General features: G+C 44.9%; 1 protein-coding gene across 6 annotated transcripts in view; it reads left to right on the top strand.

Moving 5' to 3' along the window:
- The first annotated feature begins 18,034 nt into the window (after nt 1–18,034).
- atxn1a (ataxin 1a) overlaps nt 18,035–22,573 on the top strand; it is a 310,350-nt gene continuing 305,811 nt past the window's right edge. For all 6 annotated transcript variants that reach the window (XM_072283639.1, XM_072283638.1, XM_072283646.1 and 3 more), the window contains exon 1: nt 18,035–18,327. The gene's annotated coding sequence lies outside the window, so the exon portion shown is untranslated. The remainder of the gene's footprint in view (nt 18,328–22,573) is intronic.

Below are 22,573 nucleotides of genomic sequence, written 5' to 3'. Positions count from 1 at the left end.
AAAGAGGTATGGGATCTAAGGAGATCTTTCTTTGTGGATCCAGAACTGGTTTGACCGCAGAAGGCAAAGGGTGGTTGTGGATGGTTCATATTCTGCATGGAGGATGGTGACCAGTGGTGTTCCATAGGAATCTGTTCTGGGACCCCTACTCTTTGTGATTTTTATAAATGACCTGGATGAGGAGGTAGAAGGGTGGGTTAGTAAGTTTGCTAATGGCACAAAGGTTGGAAGTGTTGGGGATAGTGTGGAGGGTTGTCAGAGGTTACAGCGAGGTATTGATAGGATGCAGAACTGGGCTGAGAAATGGCAGATGGAGTTCAATCCAGATAAGTGTGGAGTGGTTCATTTCAGTAGATCAAATCTGAAGACAGAATATAATATTAATGATAAGACTCTTGGCAATGTGGAGGATCAGCAAGATCTTGGGGTCCATGTCCATAGGACAGACAAAGCTGCTGCACAAGTTGATAGTGTTGCTAAGAAGGCATATGGTGTGTTGGCCTTCATCAACCGTGGGATTGAGTTCAAGAGCCATGAGGTAATATTACAGCTATGTAAGACCTTAGTTAGACCTCACTTGGAGTACTGTGTTCAGTTCTGGTCACCTCATTACAGAAAGGATGAGGATGCTAGTATAGAGAGAGTGCAGAGGAGATTTACAACGATGTTGCCTGGATTGGGGAGCATGCCTTATGAAAATAGGTTGAGTGAACTTGGCTTTTTCTCCTTGGAGTGACAGAGGATGAGAGGTGACCTGATAGAGGTGTAAGAGATGTGGATAGCCAGAGGCTTTTCCCAGGGCTAAATGGCTAACACGAGGGGGCATAGTTTTAAGGTGCTTGGAAGTAGGTAAAAGGGGATGTCAGAGGTAAGCTTTTCATATAAAGAATGGTGGGTGTGTGGAATTCACTGCCAACAAAGGTGGTAGAAGCAGGTACAATAGGTTCTTTTAAGAGACTCTTAGATAGGTATATGGAACTTAGAAAAATAGAGGGCTATGAGAGGGAAATTCTAGGCAGCTTCTAGAGTAGGTTACATGGCCATTACAACATTGTGGGCCGAAGGGCCTGTAATGTGCTGTAGATTTTCTATGTTTCTATGTTTCTTTCACCTGCCAAGATTCTTGCTTCAACACATGTCTGATTGTTGATTATGTACTTAACTAGATGAAATGCATCTTTTTGGGTTGCAAATTCCACATCCGATTCTGCCATATGCATACTTGCAATGTTACAAAATTCACACTTTTCCATACACACTATTGTTCTAGACATCATCTCCATTGCAGTTTCTTGTAATTTGTGTGCACTGTTTTATCTCCAATTCGAACCTTCTGTCTATTTAAATCTTTCCTTTTCATTGGGAGGACTCTCTGGAGCTCTTCCTTCTGCACCACCATAACTCACAGCTTCTCTTTCAACACCAGAAACCTTCTCTAGGCTCATCTGTTCAACCATGCTTTCTATAACTCTTCTCAGCAACTGCACCCCCACTGCTCTGGCGTCCTATTCGATAAAGTCCATAGCTTGTAAGGTGTTCTGTGAAAATAAAATTGTGAACTTAGAACTCAGTGCTTTGGTGAGCAGGATGCTAATGAGGGTCACCAGCTGGTACACCTAGAATGGCAACAGAACACAGGTGCCAAGAGTTTTGTCCAGGTGGAACTTGGCACATGCAGGATCATTTTATCTTCTCACAAGCTCTGTGGTGCACTGCTCAGGTATTTCAAAGGTCTTCTGGGATGTTCCTTTTCTTTAGTGCTCCTTTAGACTTTAAGTATTTCAACAATGTTGCAAAATAAAGTATGTCAAGCTACCTTATGCACCACAATTAAGAGCATTCCAAAAGATAAACCTCACCCCTATACTGTATTAAAAAAAAAGGATTATATCCTGGTCTTATTCTGGTTGTGGAACTTCTTCCAAACTTCCTCCCGTTTCAGTTAACACATTTGGCAACATCTTGGTGCGTTCCTACAGCCCTGTACAATTATGTGACCGTCCTTCCCATTGGATTGCCAGAAGCCTTTCCTGCCACACAGAAAAGCGCACAATGGTCAGCAATAGATGAATCTGCGTGCACTTACACAAAAGGCAACAGAAATTTAGCATTGCTTCATTCCAAATTATTTTTCTTTCTCATGGCTAACTATGTAGAGAGTGTCATTTTACCTCAACATACACCTTATACAATAGTTCCCTTTCTCCGAGTAAAACATATGTTGGTATATTAGTTTATACTGCCAGTTTTGCAATCTTTTTAAAGTACCGTAATCAATATTTCTTTAATGTAAGAGAGCTATCTGGCAGCAGATAATTCTACCATTCAATTTGTTTGAGGTGCAGCTGGCCAGGGAATTCAATGAAAAGTTGATTTACGGCCTGGAATTATGGGAGTCTGTGAATTTGCTCTGGCAGCATGCCAATGGGAGAGCCCTTATCTCGGAGACAAAATACAACAAAGTTATGAACATACCTGACTGCTGCAATATTAAAATAAACACAAGAAGCTGTTCTGTTGAGTAGATTACTACACAGGATCACAAAAACTAATCAATCTTCTACATTAAAATAAGCTTTTGGCACTGGTCCCCACCGAGCAAGAGTTCTGGGAACACACAACTAGGTTTCTGCGCAGGTCAAAGCAACCTATTGCTTAACTCTTAAAGTACTGCCATTTTCTTTGCACAGTTTTATAATGGATGATGATACAAAATTGTATTATGAATGGTTAATGAACGTTTATGCAATATTCAGCAGGAGTATGATAAAACGTTCCGTCACAAAATACATCAGAATTGGTGTATCAATACAATTGCTCAAGGTGATTGTTAAAAATAAGCACCTCCTGTCAACTCCTCAGTGGTATCAGGCCTTTTGATAAGTAGGTTCCCATGACTCTCATGTGCCAAGGTACAGCCACAATTCCCAATCACTCTTAAACACCTTTATCCAGGGACCTCACATCACAATATTGTGTGATATTTATTTGAATACAAAATTACATTCATTTTCAGACTGAACATGTTGGGATTAATATATCCCAAAGCATAAGTCTGATAACTTTCCTCCTCTTCATGGACACCCTGTCTTCTGCCTGCCTTGGATCTCTTTATTACGTGTTTGAGTCTGATAACTTTTCTTTGGATATTTGTGAGGATTGCATTGTGTCACATTATAATCAGTCAAGGTTTATGATTATCATTATTTTGTTTCATATTCACTCCAGCATAAAAAGTGCAAAGGGACTTGGAAGTCCTCGTCCAATATAAAAGCTAGGATGTAGTGCTGAGGCTTTATAAGGCATTGGTCAGACTTCACTTGGAGTATTATGAGCAGTTTTGGCTTCATTACGTAGGAAAAAATGTACTGCAAGTCGAGACAGCCCAGAGGAGGTTCATGAGAATCTCCCCCTCCCCCTCCTACTTTCAAATCTCTTACTATCTTCTTTCATGTTAGTCCTAATGAAGGGTCCTGGCCTGAAACATCGACTGTACCTCTTCCTATAGATGCTGCCTGGCCTGCTGCGTTCCACCAGCATTTTTTGTGTGTGTTGCCTGAATTTCCAGCATCTGCAGATTTCCTTGTGCCATGAGAATGATTCCAGGATTGAAAGGGTTAACACATGAGGAGCGTTTGATGGCCCTGGGCCTGTGTTTTGAAGAAGGAAGGGAGAACCTTCACTGAAACCTATTCAATATTGAAAGGCCTAGATAGACTGGATGTAGAGAGGATGTTTCCTATAGTAGGACCAGAGGACACAGCCTCAGAATAGAGGAAATGTGGTGACCCACTTTCTATGCAGGCGAACCGGCTCACAAAATGGTGCGTGCGTCAGCAGAGAAGCCAGCCCCAAGATGGCGCTGGGCCTTCTTCTTCACCAGCAAGGTGAGAAAGCCCGCGTGCGGGAAGAGACTTTTGTAATGCACCTCTAACGTCATTTCCACCCAGTGAGGGCGGGAACGGAACTGCGTAAAAGCCAGTGCCGCGAAGTTTGAATAAACTAGTCTCGAGTGCAACTTACAGACTGCGTGTCATTATTTCTAGCTCTGTGTGTAACGCATCGCTACATTGGTGACCCCGATGGTCCAAATGGGATTTGGACAAAAGGTGATCCACTCTTCATCTGTTCACGCAGTTTCCCCAAAACTGCTAACTTTCTTGACGCTGCAACCACGTGTGTGGTTTGACCAAGCAGAAGCCCGGTTCCAGATTTAGCAGATATCTTCTGATTCCACACGTTACTATTACATGGTGAGCTCCCTTGACCAGGAGACAGCCACCCAAGTTGAGGATTTCATACAGTCACCCCCGGAAGAAGGCAAATATGCAGCATTCAAAGCGCTGCTCATAGAGACCTTTGGCCTCTCACGGCGTGAGCGAGGTGCCCGCTTGCTGCACCTGGACGGTTTGGAAGACAGGCCGCCGTCAGCATTAATGAACGGGATGCTGGCCCCAGCTGAAGGACACAAGCCCTGCCTTATGTTTGAGCAGGCATTCCTAGACAACTGCCCAAGGACATACATCTCCTGCTGGCCGATGCAGATTTCAGTGATCCCCGGAAGGTGGCGGCCTGGGCAGACGAGCTGTGGAAAGCCAAGAGGGAGAGCGGGGTGGCCGTCAGACAGATCACCAAGTCACGCGCCCAACAGCAGGCCAGACCAGGCCCGGCAACAGAGCGCACACAACTCAGAGGCAGGAGTGAGGAGGCCAATGAACAGTGGTGTTTTTATCACCAGCAGTGGGGCACAGAAGCCCGCTGTTGTCTCCCACCCTGCAAGTTCCTGGGAAATGCCAGGGCCAGCTGCCGCTAATGGCTACGGTGGCTGGCCACCAGGACAGCCTCTTGTACATCTGGAACAAACAGTCAGAACGCCACTTCTCGGTCGACACCAGAGCGGAAATCAGCGTCTTACCCCCAACAGGGTACGACACCCGCAACAGGGAGCTGGGACCCACCCTGAGGGCCGCAAATGGCACCACGATATGGACCTACGGCACCCGCACAGTGCAGCTGCAGTTCGGCGCCAGCCGGTTCACGTGGGACTTCACACTGGCCGCCGTGGCCCAACCACTCCTGGGGGCGGACTTCTAGCGAGCTCACAGCCTGCTGGTCCACTTGCAAGGGAAAAGACTGGTCCATGCCAAGACTTTCCAGACGTTCTCCCTGGGTGAAGCCAACCTGCTGGCCCCACACCTGGACTCCATCTCGCTGTCTGACAACAAATTCACCAGAATCCTGGCGGACTTTCCATCAGCCTTGGCACCGCAGTTCATTCATGGCAGCCATGCCCAGACATAGAGTACAGCACCACATTCCGACCCCGGGACCACCCCTCCACGCCCGCGCATGAAGGCTCCCCCTGGACAAGCTCTGAATGGCAAAGGAGGAGTTCAAGAGGATGGAGGAATTGGGGATCGTACAGTGGTCCAACAGCCCATGGGCCTCCCCCTGCACATGGTGCCCAAAGCAGCCGGGGGCTGGAGGCCATGTGGCGACTACCGCAGACTGAACGAGGCTACAACTCCAGACCGGTACCCCATGCTGCACATACAGGACTTTGCAGCAAACCTGCATGGGGCAAGCATCTTTTCCAAAGTAGACCTCATCTAGGGGTACCATCAAATCCCGGTACACCCTGAAGACATCCCCAAAACAGCACTCATCACCCCGTTCGGCCTGTTCCAATTCCTCTGAATGCCACTCGGCCTGAAGAATGCTGCACAGATGTTCCAGCGGCTAACGGATGTGGTGGGACACGACCTGGACTTTGCATTCATCTATTTAGACGACATCCTCATAGCCAGCAGTAGCCGTCAGGAGCATCTGTCACACCTCCGCCAGCTCTACTCCCGCCTGAGTGATTTCGGCCTCACGATCAACTTGGCCAAATGTCAGTTCGGACTCGACACCATCGACTTCCTGGGCCACAGGATTACCAAAGACGGGGCAACACCTCTGCCCGCCAAGGTAGACGCAATCCGCCACTTCGCCCGGCCCAACACAGTCAAAGGCCTGCAGGAGTTCGTTGGTATGGTGAACTTCTACCACTGCTTCCTCCCCTCAGCAGCCTGTATCATGCGCCCTTTGTTCACCCTGATGTCAGGTAAAGGCAAGGACATTACTTGGGACGAAGAGGCCATGGCCCCTTTCATTAAAGCCAAGGAAGCCTTGGCAGATGCCGTGATGCTAGTGCATCCCAGAACGGACGTTCCAGCCACCACAGCCGGACACATCCAACACAGCCGTCGGTGGGGTGTTGGAGCAACTCATCGAGGGGCGCAGGCAACACCTGGCGTTCTTCAGCAGGCTCATAAGGCCACCTGAACTCAAGTACAGTGCCTTCAACCGGGAGCTGTTGGCACTATATCTGGCAATCCGGCATTTCAGGTACTTCTTAGAAACAAACGCGGTTTGTTCACCGCGTTTACGGACCACAAACCGTTGACCTTCACGTTCATGAAGGTGTCCGATCCCTGGTCGGCCCGCCAGCAGCGACATCTATCCTACATCTCCAAGTACACGACGGACATCCAGCATGTCTCGGGAAAGGACAACGTTGTGGCGGATGCACTCTCCAGACCAGCTATCCAGTCCCTGTCCCAGGGGGTGGACTATGCAGCACTGGCAGAGGTGCAGCAGGCAGACGACGAGATGCCCAGCTGCAGGACCACAGTCTCGGGTTTGCAGCTGCAAGACTTCCTAGTAGGACCCTCCTGTGTGACGTGGCTACCGGCCAACCTCGCCCCATCGTCCCAGCAGCCTGGCGGCGGTGAGTTTTCAGCTCCATACATGGCTTGGCACACCCATCTATCAGGACAACCATCCGGATGGTCTCCAGCAAGTTCGTGTGGCACAGACTTCGCAAACAGGTCAGTGAATGGGCCAAAACGTGCACGCAGTGCCAAACAGCCAAGGTGCAGTGGCACACCAAAGCCCCACCACAGCAGTTCGAACCCACCCGCTGGAGGTTCGACCACATTCATGTGGATATCGTGGGGCCCCTGCCAGTGTCGCGAGGAACGCGGTACCTCCTAACTATGATAGACCGGTTCACCGGATGGCCAGAGGCAGTCCCGCTCAATGACACCACTGCCGATTCCTGCATCCAAGCGCTGATTGCGACCTGGGTAGCCCGCTTCGGGGTACCGGCCCACATCACCTCCGACAGAGGCACCCAGTTCACCTCCAGCCTGTGGTCGGCTATGGCCAGCCTGTTGGGAGCACAGCTACACCACACAACTGCATACCACCCATAGTCGAACGGACTAGTGGAACGCTTCCACCATCACTTAAAGTCGGCTCTCATGGCCCACCTGAAAGGGCCTAACTGGGTGGACGAGCTTCCCTGGGTCCTACTTGGAATCTGCACAGCATCCAAAGAGGATCTGCACGACTTGTCAGCTGAGCTGATGTATGGGGCACCCCTGGCCGTCCCAGGAGAGTTCATACCAGCCCCAAGAGGGCAAGAGGAAGAACCCATGGCACTCCTGGACAGACTATGCAAAAGGCTAGGCAACCTGGCCCCCATACCGACTTCCAGGCACCGTTACAGCGGCTGTACGAAGGGCCGTTCAAGGTGATCAGGAACAATAGGTCCACGTATGTTCTGGACATTGGGGGGAAAGAGGAGGCTTTCACTTTCGACTCAAACCAGCCCATGTGCACTTGACACAGCCGGTTGAATTTCAGGCACCATGGCACAGAGGCAGACCGCCCAAACAGAGACTGATCCAGACTGTGGACACTGGGGTGTGTATCGCCGGTTCTGGGGGGGGAGGGGGTTACGTGGCGACCCACTTTCTATGCAAGTGAACCGGCTCACAGAATGGCGTGCACGTCGGCAGAGAGGCCAGTCCCAAAATGGTGCTGGGCCGCCTTCTTCACCAGCAAGGGAAGAAAGCCCGTGCGCGGGAAGAGACTTTTGTAATGCACCTCTGACATTATTTTCGCCTGGAGAGGGCGGTAACGGAGCTGCGTAAAAGCCAGTGCCACGAAGTTTGAATAAGCTAGTCTCGAGTGCAACTTACAGACTGTGTGTCGTTATTTCTAGCTCTGTGTAGCAAATCGCTACAGGATATCCCTTTAGAACAGAGATCAGAAGGAATTTCTTTCGCCGGGGGTGGTGAATTTGTGGAATTCTTTGCCATAGACAACTGTGGAGGCCAAGTCGTTGGGGATAGTTAAAGCTGAGGTTGATAGGTTCTTGATTAGTCAGGGCACCAAGGGTTACAGGGACAAGGCAGGAGAATGGGGTTTAGAGGGAAAATAAATTAGCCATACTGGAATGGCATATTTCTTCTACCATGTCTTATGGTCAAAAAGGGACGGGGTGGATTTCTATTACACCATTTACCTCACTCTAAATTATCTTCTTTCATATTTCCATCAGCTATCCTGCATCCATCTATATCTGGGACAATGATCCAATCAACCCAGATTTGGGACAAAGCTGACTCACCTTGAGGAAATCTTGCTGCCACTTTCACGAACCCTTAATTCCACCTCTTCCATTATTATTCCACATCAGTTTTGTTGTCCCTTTAACATTTTGTTTCACTCCACCTCAATATGCACAACTGTACTTTATCATTTTTTACACTGGTCACTGTATTTATTATTATTTGCTCTGTGAGCTCTGCACAGACAGCACTCACGTTTAGAAACAATCCTTCGTCACAGGAGCTGAGGGACAACAAAGTCTCTTTTCCAGGCTGCAAGTGCCAAAGGTTAGAGGGCATAAATTTAAGGCGGGGGGGCAGTTTAAAGGAGATTTTCAAGTTCTGTTCTAACAGAGAGTGCAGGTGCCCGGACATACTGCCAGGGAAATGGTGGAAGCAGATCCAATGGCAATATTTAAAGGGTATTTAAATAAATCCACCAACAAGCAGGGAATGGAGGGGTAGAGGATGAGTTTCAAATAGACAGAGAGGACTAAAAGAGCCTGATCCTGTGCATTTCTGTTGTATGTTAAGAATGTTAAGTAATGTGCCAGGACATTGAAAATTGAACTGCGTGACAAACTTTTACAATTTATATAGGCTAATTGGTCATTGTAAATTGTTCCGTGATTAGGCTAGCGTTAAATCAGGGGTTGCTTGGTAGCACGGTTTGAAGGGCCAGAGGGGCCTACTCTGCACTGTAAGTAAGTAAGTAAGTAAATAAGTAAATAAATAAATAAATAGATAGATAGATAGATAGATAGATAGATAGATAGATAGATAGGTGGGTGGGTAGGTAGGTAGGTAGGTAGGTAGATAAACAAATTAATTAATTAATTAATTAAATTAAACTGTATCAATCTGTAGCCCTGGATTTGTTCTACTTTACAGACCTGGCAGCTATTGAGCCATTTACTTGCTGATTTGTACAGTTGAAATTCAGTAGCCCTGGCACTAAGGACAGTATATTTTAGTGCTTTGTCTTATTGGTAGATCCTAATAATAACCAATAATTTTGATTTATGCAGATTAATGGAGTAGTAACTTCAATTATTCAGGGGTAATTTGCGACAAACCCAGACAATACTAATGGGGCATTAGACAAGAGGACAGTCTAACCTGCACAGAACTTGCCAATTAAGTTAATGGATAATTTAGGAAAGTGAACATTGTAGACAATGCTGGCATGTGCTACCTAACCCTAATAGCTTTTGAGAGGTTCTTGAGCATCTGCCTTGTTTCTGCTGAAGATATCCTCACATTGTTGTTGGATAGGAAGTTCCAGGCTAGTCATAGTCATAGTCATACTTTATTGATCCCAGGGGGAAATTGGTTTTCGTTACAGTTGCAGCATAAATAATAAATAGTAATAGAACCATAAATAGTTAAATAGTAATATGTAAATTATGCCAGTAAATTATGAAATAAGTCCAGGACCAGCCTATTGGCTCAGAGTGTCTGACCCTCCAAGGGAGGAGTTGTAAAGTTTGATGGCCACAGGCAGGAATGACTTCCTATGACGCTCTGTGCTGCATCTCGGTGGAATGAGTCTCTGGCTGAATGTACTCCTGTGCCCACCCAGTACATTATGTAGTGGATGGGAGACATTGACCAAGATGGCATGCAACTTAGACAGCATCCTCTTTTCAGACACCGCCGTGAGAGAGTCCAGTTCCATCCCCACAACATCACTGGCCTTTGGAATAAGTTTATTGACTCTGTTGGTGTCAGCCACCCTCAGCCTGCTGCCCCAGCACACAATAGCAAATATGATAGCAATGGCCACCACAGACTCGTAGAACATCCTCAGCATCATCCGGCAGATGTTAAAGGACCTCAGTCTCCTCAGGAAATAGAGATGGCTCTGACCCTTCTTGTAGACAGCCTCAGTGTTCTTTGACCAGTCCAGTTTATTGTCAATTCGTATCCCCAGGTATTTGTAATCCTCCACCATGTCCACTCTGACCCCCTGGATGAAAACAGGGGTCACCGGTACCTTAGCTCTCCTCAGGTCTACCACCAGCTCCTTAGTCTTTTTCACATTAAGCTGCAGATAATTCTGCCCACACCATGTGACGAAGTTTCCTAGGCCCAGTAATAGTGGAAGAACACTGTTTTGTTTAAAAGGTCAAAATGATGGGTGACTGGAAAATCGTAGCCATGGGAAGAGATTAAATAAACTGGGACTATTTGTTTTGGAACTGAGGAGGTTCAACTGAGGTCTATAAAATTATTAAGGGTTTAGTCAGAACGATATACTTCCCTAAGCAATATGTAAAAAAACATGGGACATGGTTTTAAAATACACTCTGTCCATTTTATTAGGTACAGGAGATACCGAATAAAGTGACCACTGAATGTACGCCTGTGGTCTTCTGCTGCTGTAGCCCATCCACTCAAAGGTTCAATGTGTTGGGCATTCAGAGGTGCTCTTCTGCACACTACTGTTGGAACATGTGATTATTTAAATTACCGTTGCCTTCCTGTCAGCTTGCACCAGTCTAGCCATTTTCTTCTGATCTCTCTCATTAACAAGGTGCTTTCACCCACGGAATGGCTGCTCACTGGATTTTTTTTTGTTTTTCGCAGGGTGCTCTGTAAACTCTAGAGACTGTTGTGTGTGAAAATTCCAGGAGATCAGCAGTTTCTGAGGTACTCAAACCAACCCGTCTGGCAACAACATTCATTCCATGGTTAAAGTCATTTCAGTCACACTTCTTCCCCATTCCGATGTTTGGTCTGAACAACTGAACCTTTTCTTCTTCTTCTTCTTCTTGTAAAGTTTAATGGCGGTCAGTAGACCAACATAAAATGTGTTACTACACCCACTGAGTTGGAGTGTGGAGCAAAGAGACAGCAAGTATACCCACTAAACTCCACCCCACAAAAAACTCAAATGATGTCAAATAGTCTAACGCTTTTCAGAAAGTTAAATACATTATGATGGCGTGATACAGTATTCTAACAAACTTTCCATGTTAAACTGTGTCTATCCCAAAGATCTCAATTTAGCAATTAGATGTTTAATTTGCACCTCATGGCAACTGCATTCAAACATAGAACATAGAACATAGAATAGTACAGCACTGTACAGGCCCTTTGGCCCACAATGTTGTGCTGACCCTGCACTGTTTCTCGACAAGTGCACTCCCTACAATTGCCCGTATCATGCATATTAATTCTGAACAGGGAATTATTCAACCTGGCATGTCTAATACATAAACGTGTAAGGATGACTTCTTCCCTCCTTTTATACCCATCTCCCAGTTGAGTTCCCAACATCCTCTGAATTTCATATAAATGCAGCCCTTTCTTTTTTTTTATCCCAGCTTTGCTGTCAGAGTGATGGAATGGGCTTTTTAATTATGGCTTTCACCTTCCCCTTATGCAAAGTAACCACCACATTTATATCCTTAATTTTAAGTGATTGCTTGGCTACAATGTCTGTCACCTCGCTTGCTTCAACCCCAGCATGGGCAGGGACCCATAAGAAATGGATACACAGGCCTAGACCCTGCAGCCTCAACAGATGTTCTCCAATCTCAAGAAGAATGTCTGGCCTACAATTTGAAGTACCTGTTTTAATAGATGTCAGCACCAATCAGAACACAGAAGTACATAATCAGGGCACACTTCTTCGCCCCATTCCAAGGCAAAAATGATAGCAACCAACTCAGAAGTGAATACTGATACTTTGCCTGATAATCTTAATCGTCACCTGGAACTTTGGAACATAAACAGAAACACCCTGAAAACCTGTCATTGGATCTTTTGAACTATCTGTGTAGATATGTAAGAACCTATAACATCTGCCTTGTACATATTGCTGAACTTCTGGTGCCACTGATATACCACCATGCTTCATCATTCTTTTCTTGATCAGCCACAGGCAAAGGGAAAAAAAACCATGGAGAAGTAACAGAAAGAGGTGTACTGGAATTAAATTCCATATTAAACAACCAAGATTTTCTGCCCATTCATTTCCCATCTCCCAAAACTGAAGACCTTATAATACAGAGCTCCCAACAACGTTGCCAATATTGGATGACCAACTTCATGTCCTCTTACATTAACCCAATAAACCATTGCTAACCGTAACTGTGTAGATGTAAATGTGCTTCACTCATTTCTAATAGTAATGCCAAAAATGGGGATTTCATCGCAGCACAACATAATCTCAATGCTTGAGCTTCAACTTTATCTGGGGGCTTTAAGATGACTGGTGAGGCTGACCATAAGCAACACATCCGTAAATAAAGACATATCTGATTAAAACAATATACATTTGTTTAAGTGACCTCTTACTCACACCCCAATCACACCCAACTAGGCTCCTGAGTATATTAACCTGAGATCAATTGTAGGTGTAATGTTCTTCTTAGAAAAGCAAATAATTTGTGTCTTTGCAACAGAGGATTTAACCCCCCACCAATGTTCACATTCCTGTACTTCATTAATAGCTGTCTGCATTTTTCTGACTATCTAATTAAATTCCTGCCTCTCTTCCACACTGCGCCATCATCAGTATATAACAATTTGGAAATGACTGAGCCAACATTAAAGAAAATATCATTAATCATAATACAGTATTAAAAAAGAGTGGGATGAACACAGTCCCCTGTGGAGTCCCATTCTCTATCTCTTATTCCTTAGAGAATGCTGTTCCCACCCTAACTTGTATCTTTCCATCACATAAAAAATCTTGAAACCAATTGAACATTCTACCACCAATTCCCATCTTTTCCAGTTTAAACAGCAATCTTTGTGTCCATAACATATCAAAAGCTCTCTCCACATCAAAGAGAATTGCTACCACTGATTCATTATTACTTACGATTATCAGATTCCAAACTTAACACTAAATCCATAGTCATTCTGTCTTTACAAAATCTAATATACAGCTAATTTTCCACAAAATAAGAAATCTGCACTATAACCATTCATTCCATCATCTTACATCCATGTGAAGTTAGCGAAATAGGCCTACAACTGGAAGGATCTGATTGATCCCAAACAGGTTTCAATATAGGGATAACAATCGCTAATTTCCTGGAAGCAAGAAGTCGCCCTTCAATCCATATTGTATTAAAGAATTTCAAAACCAATACAAATTTTGAATCCAGTAACCATGTAAACATATTATGACAAATTTCATCTTTCCTAGGTGATGTCTGACCAGCACTATTAATAGCCCTTTGAAGTTCAGACAGTGTAAATTTGACATCCAAGAAGGAACTGAACATAGTTTTTTCTCAGCAATCTGAGGATTGCTTGCCAAAACTGCTTCTCTATAAGATGTCTCTTCTTTGCTTAAATTGGCTGAACTATGTGCACTGACATATGTTTTTGCTAATAATTCTGCTTTGTCAGAATCAGTAACTACAACCTTCACCCCAATATACAAAACCGGTAATTCATCTAACTTCCCCCTCCCCCCAAACTTCCCCTCCCTGGATCTCTTTCCCAATGCTATTACACTACATCTCCAATACATTTTCTTCAATACATTTTCAATAGCTTTTCTGACTGTAGCTTGAGCTCTTTTATATTGTGTGAAAGTTGAATTGGAGTAACACTGTCTAACTTTGCTAAAAGCTTTATTCCACACCTCCACAGCTCTTTTACATTCATTTGTCCACCAGGGAACAGCTCTCCTTTTATTATCTCCCAAAGATCTGGGAATTGATTCCTTAGCTACTGAGTTGAGCACAGAGCACAAGGTACTGCTCAACCTGATATCCTCCAAAACCGAATGATCAACAAATCTACTTTCACATAAATCATCAAAGACATAAGGTATAAGAGCAGAACTAGGCCATTTGGCCCATCAAGTCTGCTCTGCAACCACATCCCAATTTGACTTTTAAAATTTCCGTCTAGGGACATGAGAATCTTTCCTCTGATACACATGTATTCCCATTGTAAGAAACTGAACCTCTTGACCATGCCTGGATACTTTTATGCATTGAATTACTGCACCATGATTGGCTAATAATGGTACACCTAATGAAGTGGCCACAGAGTGTAATTGGTAGGACGACAGAGAAATAAAGTGGAAGGGACTAATGAGGTTGTGCTGCTATGAGCCAGCACACATTCAATGGGCCGAATAGCGCTCTTCTGTGTAGTAAAATGCAAGACAGAGAAGATTGTGAGGATGACATAATCAAACTTCAGCCTGAAGAGGGAAGCATTTGTAGTCTAGATTACTTCAACATAGAAGTAACTGGAACTAAGAGGGATCTAAAGGATAAGTCTTTTCCTTGCTCAGGGCAGGAAGCCAGGAACCTTTCACTGGGTCCAGCAAGAATAGTTTGAGTCTGACTTGGTCCAAGATTCCCTTTCACCTCTATCACAATTAATAAACCTGACAGCTGGGGATTACTCTATCAACCTCCCATGATTTGCCATTTGCTTCCAATATACTTGGTCATTTCCTCCCCCCCCACCCTGAACAGATCTCGCTTCCTCCTGCTGGTAGTAACCTTGGAGAAGAGGTAAAGTATTTAAATTCATGTTGCCGAGGCCAAGATAGTTTGCAGCCCACTGCTCACCCCAATTCCCTCCCCTGTTTAGATTCAGGCCTTTAGAATAGTTGGCCTGCTCTGTAATTGCTGGTAGCTAACTCCTGGAAAATTAGCTAAATACTAAGCCCCACACATCAAAGTTGCTGGTGAACGCATCAGGCCAGCCAGCATCTCTCGGAAGAGGTACGGTCGACGTTTCAGGCCGAGACCCTTCGTCAGGACTAACTGAAGGAAGAGTGAGTAAGGGATTTGAAAGTGGGAGGGGGAGGGGGAGATCCAAAACGATAGGAGAAGACAGAAGGGGGAGGGATGGTGTCAAGAGCTGGACAGGTGATTGGCAAAGGGGATATGAGAGGATCATGGGACAGGAGGCCCAGGGAGAAGGAAAAGGGGGAGAGGGGGGAAACCCAGGGGATGGGCAAGGGGTATAGTCAGAGGGACAGAGGGAGAAAAAGGAGAGTGAGAGAAAGAATGTGTGTATAAAAATAAATAACAGATGGGGTACAAGGGGGAGGTGGGGCATTAGCGGAAGTTAGAGAAGTCAATGTTCATGCCATCAGGTTGGAGGCTACCCAGACGGAATATAAGATGTTGTTCCTCCAACCTGAGTGTGGCTTCATCTTTACAGTAGAGGAGGCTGTGGATAGACATGTCAGAATGGGAATGGGATGTGGAATTAAAATGTGTGGCCACTGGGAGATCCTGCTTTCTCCGGCGGACAGAGCGTAGGTGTTCAGCAAAGCGGTCTCCCAGTCTGCGTTGGGTCTCGCCAATATATAGAAGGCCACATCGGGAGCACCGGACGCAGTATATCACCCCAGCCAACTCACAGGTGAAGTGTCGCCTCACCTGGAAGGACTGTCTGGGGCCCTGAATGGTGGTAAGGGAGGAAGTGTAAGGGCATGTGTAGCACTTGTTCCGCTTACAAGGATAAGTGCCAGGAGGGAGATCAGTGGGGAGGGATGACGGGGACGAATGGACAAGGGAGTCACTTAGGATCCCTGCGGAAAGCAGGGGGGAGGGAAGATGTGCTTAGTGGTGGGATCCCGTTGGAGGTGGCGGAAGTTATGGAGAATAATATGTTGGACCCGGAGGCTGGTGGGGTGGTAGGTGAGGACCAGGGGAACCCTATTCCTAGTGGGGTGGCGGGAGGATGGAGTGAGAGCAGATGTGCGTGAAATGGGGGAGATGCGTTTGAGAGCAGAGTTGATGGTGGAGGAAGGGAAGCCCCTTTCTTTAAAAAAGGAAGACACCTCCCTCGTCCTGGAATGAAAAGCCTCATCCTGAGAGCAGATGAGGCGAAGACGGAGGAATTGCGAGAAGGGGATGGCATTTTTGCAAGAGACAGGGTGAGAAGAGGAATAGTCCAGATAACTAAGCCCGCTGTGTTGTCATTAAAGACAGCCATGACTAAGCTAATTCCTTGCTCTGTATTTTATTTCCCGAATCTGTTAGCAATTGAGAATTGCATCAGAATATTACACTTGGTAACCTTGTGGATCTCAGTGGGTTAAGCGACTGAGGACGTGCTTCTCAAGTTACAGCAAATGATTACAGGGAACTAATACATTCATGCCTATTTTATTGTTCCTCAGTTCGTTAAAATATGATGTAACACTCCCGTTTAAGAACATTATTTGAAATGACAGCAACACTCGTAATTACACAATGGACAGGTTTCTTTACAATTGTCATACAGTTTTGCAGTCATAAATCTACGCATTAGGCTTTTAGAGCCTACGGCCTTTGAGAGTGTATTCCTGAAAATAGAAAAAAAAGGCAAATTATTTTTATAACACTACCGAAGCAATTGAACTTACAAAACAATTCTATCCCACAGAGGTACATTGGGACGTTGTGATTTGCAGTGAACTGTAAGCCTTAACTTCACCCATATTAAAATAGCCTCGTAGAAAAAAACAACTGTGGTAGCGAAGCCAACACTTGGTTGTAAAGGACAACCATACTGCAGCAGCCCCGGTGTGTGAAGTTTATACTGCATTGAAACATTACATCATCCCTGACCAATCAGAAGTCAGCGAGTGACTGAGGTTCCAGCCAGAGGTCTCGAGCTCATTATGTTACCCTCGGAAAAAAAGTAGCACAGCCTTTCTGTAGCTAGGGAAATTCCGGCAAATTTGTTCCAGCGGCTCCCTTTTCATTTAAACAATATTCTGGCAGATACGAAACACCTACATCAGAAAGCAAAAGGCGTTGGAAGTCTGGAATAAAAGCAGAAAATGTTGGAAATACTCAGCAGGTCAGACAGCATCTGCGGGGAGAGAAATATAATTAATATTTTAGGTGGAAGATCTTTCATCATAGATATATAATGATGCCTAATCAGTGTAAGAACGGGGTTGCTAGTGCTGAGGGTTGAGAAAAGGAGGTGGAACTTGTGATGTCTAGCTTCTTTACGGAGATGAAACATCGCGCCCATTGAAAGAGTGTGTGTGTGTGTGTGTGTGGAAGGCCGGTCACTTTTAAGGCAGTTAGAGATTGAGATGTGTGTGAGGGCTGGGAGTTGAAGGAAATAGAATCCGAGTTGCAAGGAAGACACGCTTTAGGACTTTGCAACTTTTCTCCCATCTGCACATTGCAGGAATATTGACCCTAAAGAGGACAAGCAACGTGACCTAGAAAAGAACGATGAATGCATTATATGATCCATGTTTATATTTATATTAAAATGTTACTCTTGGTAACGTACTATAATTATTTCTATTTATTATATCATTTCACTAAGTTTGTTTTTCGAGTTCAGGGCAATAAGCTCTTGCAAAGGATGGGTTAAATTAGTTGGCAGTTTACAATCTGCGCTATTGTTACCAATGCGTCCTACCGCACTGCCTGGTCCAGATTATTTAACTGGATTTTAAAAGTCTCCTTGGTTGTAGGGTACACGTGACTTTTACAAGTTTAGCCTCTGTGTCGGAGCGTGGAACAATGTACTATCTCCCAACATTTCTCTCCAGTGGGTTGAACAGCGCTCGGTTGCAAAATACTAATTTACATATTTTCCTCTAGCTCCGGTTCTCTACAGCTATGTGCTCACATTAATCTCTGGGGCTGCTGGCAGCCCGCCAGTATGTGTGTTGTCTTGCATCCTTTGCATATAGTAGAATCCTTAAGCTATTGCAGACACAGCCAACTGCTCCATATTTGGCTTCTGTTACATACACACGCACTTACAGGGAGTGAGAGAGAGAAAGAGAGAGAGGAGAGAGAGCGAGCGCGCCAGTGGAGAGAGCAAGAGAGCTGTCTGCAAGACAGACATTACTACACAACTGTACAAGCTTCGCTTCCTTTGCCGAGAAGCGCCACCTTCTAAAAGAATCACCGCCTTTTATTTTAATACAGTAAGTCTTTTAAAATGTTCGTCCTGGGAGGGATCTTTTCTCCCACTCAGTTGCTCGGTGTGTGTGTGTGTTGTGAAATGGCTGGTTTCCCCACAGTAGTACAAACGCCGCCTTTCCCACAGATCTGATTGAGAAAACTGCAAATGTGTGTATATGTAATGTGTGTAAAAACGGAGTACGCACTAGATGTGGCTCAATCGGTGCTTAGCTTCCCCACCCCATATTTGCACCGTTTGCTTGTTTAGGGAAGGGAGGGTGTTTGAAACTGGTGCCAGGTTTGGGGGGGCGGGGGGTGGTTGGGGGAATCCTGTTTACGGTGGGTTGGGATACAAGTACCGGGGTGTTGCCTTAGAAAGCAGTGGCTGACAGCTCCGCTCAATCGGGTCACCCAGGAGGGGGGTTCGCGTTGCGTAACACGGGCTAGTCCGCACAAGGCAAGATTTAATTTTGTTTACAATGCTGGCTGTGCATTGTAGTAGTGGGGAGGGGAACTGCGCAGTTAAACCTAAAGTAGACGCTGCCAGAGTCTGCTTATTGTTACTTTGTCGCCTCCGACTTCTCTGCACGGATCCCTGTGTCACCCCCCCCCCCATATGCCTTCTCATTCACTCGGTGCGGGGGTATTGGTCCTCGGCGCGTTTAACTGGGTTGTGTACTTCTCCAACACTGCTGAGAAATCTCGGCACTCTTTCTCGCGAACGCATCAGTATTTTGTTTTCAAAACCATCATATAGTGTAGGAAATTGAGAGGGGGAGCTGGAGGACTCGGAGTCTTGACCCCTGTTTTTAATAAAAGAATAATGTCGCTTCAAAGCGGCAGTTCGGTACAAATGGGGACGTTATCGTTTGGTGAGATACAGCTCCCGGGGATGAAAACATGAATGAGTGTGGGAGTAGTATAATTACTTCCAAGACATCTGTATCAGTGCCATGCTTTAAAAAACATACATTACATTTTCTGTGCGTTTAATGTACCGAATGACGATATCCGCCTGTACAAGTTCTTGGATAATCTACCGGGTGCACTGCATTTATGTACATGTTGGTGTAGGGTTTCACTGCACAACCCGTGGATCTGATCAATCATGTAATTAGATCTGGTCGCTTGGTAACAGACGTTATTTATCTGCTGATGGAGGTGCGTATGTTTATCTTCTGAAAGATCTTCCGTTCTTTAGTATCAGTAAAATATCCTTTCCCCTTCAACCAATACACTTTCAAATGTATCGAATCGCAATTTCTGTTTTGGTACAGGAAATAAATATGTTCTGTCTAATTCAAGATCCTTGTAATCCTGAATATGTTTTAACATCGAGCAATCGATGTTGCGGTTGATTTTATATATAATGCTGGCTCATGGCTAATCTGGGTAGGGTATGCGATTTAAAACGCCGTCGTGCCTGACCTTTCAGGGGTCAGCGCTCAAGGGATCTCAGTGGGGCAAACCTGGGAAATCGCGTCCACTTGGAAACTGCTGCGTTCAGTGAAAGGACATTTATAATTGTAAGTTTCAGACTCTTGACTGGTAATCTTGACGTATTCCTTGTTAAAGGTATTGTTCTTAGTGGAGTAGTATGTGTGACATGTCAGGAATGTGTGAATGTATGTTGGTGCAACCTTTTATTGTATGTACAATATGGTGTGTGTGATGGGAAGGGGTGATTTGATAGATTATGCGTCTATAAGAGTGCACGGGGTGTTAGTGAGATTCAAGGATGGTTCGTAATGTTAGAGATTCAAAGGTTGTAGGAATCATGCCAATAGAGGTGTCTGATTTGTCACCTATTGAAATCTGTGCATTTTTTAGTACCAGTTGGAAGTGTGTGTGTGTGTTTGGTCACCAGTTTCCTTTGGTAGGTAACTAAAAGATAGGCCAGGGCAGCGGTGGGGGGGAGTACCTTGTATGCGACAAGTATCTCTCTTTTTTAACCCCTGGGAAAGCAGGGATGTGTTACTGATAATCTGACTTTGTCACTTTTGCCCTGGTAATCTTGGGGATTTTGGGGGGAAAACCTAGCATTATGCACACTCACCTCAATGAGGCAAATGTGCATTGTGAAGTCTGATGGTATCCTGGCAAGGTGCCTACATCATTGTGGTTACAAACATTGAGTATAGACCTTGTAGTGAGGCTCATCCATTTCCTTCCCCACAAGAATTTAGCCTAACATTTCAGATAGAAGAGAGCGATCCCTAAAAATAAGACCATTGACCAATCATTTCCAGTTTTGGGAACAAGTAGTCAGTCCATTATATCAACCCTTAGTAAATAATTTGTGCCCAGAAATCCAAACAAGTTGAAATCATGTGAGTTTGGCCACTCCGTGGGTCAACGCCAAATGAAGATGAGGGTATGATTTCAGATTTCAAATTTTTCTCAAAATATCATTTGAATAAAATAGTTGGAACAGTTAAAGTGATGAGAGGGACTGAAAGAACATGGACTCTTATTACCTTTACTGTTGTTCAGGCCTTTTAATAATGAAAAGGAAATCCAATTTAAAAGACTTTTGAAGATTTATGAAAGGTCAGTCTCAGACAAAAGTAAACATGTGAAGCGTGTGTTCAGTGGAAATAATGCTGGAAGTATTTAGTGTTTAATGTTCCATTCAAAATGTGGTCTTTGGTCCAAAAGAAATAGGCGACTGAGGATTTCATGTGCCTATTTCATTTCTAATGTAATTTACCAGGGTTGTGATGTAACTTTAACTGAACTGTGTCAAAACTAAGACAAGTTAAAGGTCTGGCAACACACATCAAAGTTGCTGGTGAACGCAGCAGGCCAGGCAGCATCTCTAGGAAGAGGTACAGTCAACGTTTCAGGCCGAGACCCTTCGTCAGGATGGAATTTGGAAATCTTGAATTTCCAGCATCTGCAGAATTCCTCGTGTTTACAAGTTAAAGGTCTACATGCTTTTACCTCTCTCCTCAATATTGTTTCAATTGTTTTCTATCTAATTCTATGCTTGTCCTTCCTTTATTCCCTGCCTAAAGCTCTCAGATTTAATTGGACACTTAAATACCATGTCTGTGTACAGATAAGGGATGAGCACTTTTGTGCCAAATGGCTTCACCTGATCCCCCCAGAGCCTTTCACCACCTATTGGACATAATGTCTGGGGTGGTGAATGCTCACCACTTTCTTGGTTGAGTGTATTTTACTTATTTCCCCAAACTGCTCACCCTCTGACACTTTCCTCTCTCCTCCTGATTTACCCAGTTCTTCCTACACCCATCCTAGACCATCATTACCTTGCTACGTTCCCCTCCACCACCCACTCCACTTGTGCACTGTTCCCACCTCCCTCACTGATACCATGTTCCACTTTCCTTCCCTGCAAGATTCCATCAGCTGCAATGCTTTGTCACCTCCACCCATCATCATCTTCCACTCTCCCCTCCTCCCTGTGCCTATCTGCTTTTCTCACCTGGATCCACCTATTTCTTGATAGCTCTTGCTTTACTCCTTCCCCTTTCCTCTCCTCTATCAGTCCAGTTGAAGGGTCTTGACCTGAAATATTGACTGCCCATTTCCCTCCACAGATAGTTCCCTTATTCTCTCCTGAAGCCTCCTCCGTCTATACCTCCCTATCCTGTTTTGTTGAATGCTACAAGACATCTTCCAATTCGAGAAGGTGCCATGGAGTTAGAAGTTTGTGTTGGTGGGTGAAGCTACAGTTTCTCACCACTGCATTTGCCAATGTGGAAAGTTAAGAGCAAGGATGCATTATTGTCAACACAGCAGTGGTTGAGGTGAGCACTGCAGAATGGTGCTGCAACTATTGCATCTCACAGTGCAGTGGAAGCAAGAGAGTGGTCGAGGACAGCAGAGGGCAGACGAGATACTAGACATCAGCAGGATGAGCATGCTTGCAAAGGAATTATAAATACATTGACTTTGAGGCAGCAGATGTTTTTCTTTTAAAAATGACAGACGTAAAGGTACTTTAAACTGACCATTATTTTACTGCACGGAAGTGCTTATACTTCAAGTGCATATATATTTGAGGCCTTTTCCCTAATGTTGCCTGCCTCGGTCTTTCTTTAGCTAAGGGAGCTGTAGTGATAAAGGTGGCCTAAACAACATCTTGTTTCAATTCACAAACCTATGATCATTTGCAAGGTACTTTTGTGTAAAAGAAAATGGAATCATCAAGTGATTTAATGCAAACTAGCCTATTGACTGTGGATTTAATGTGCTGATTTTTTTTTCAATTGTCGTATAATTTGAATTAAGGAGCTTTGA

This window comes from Mobula birostris, chromosome 19 (genome assembly GCF_030028105.1).
Source record: "Mobula birostris isolate sMobBir1 chromosome 19, sMobBir1.hap1, whole genome shotgun sequence".
Classification (NCBI taxonomy): domain Eukaryota; kingdom Metazoa; phylum Chordata; class Chondrichthyes; order Myliobatiformes; family Myliobatidae; genus Mobula; species Mobula birostris.
This window is presented reverse-complemented; position numbering and strand designations above follow the sequence as displayed.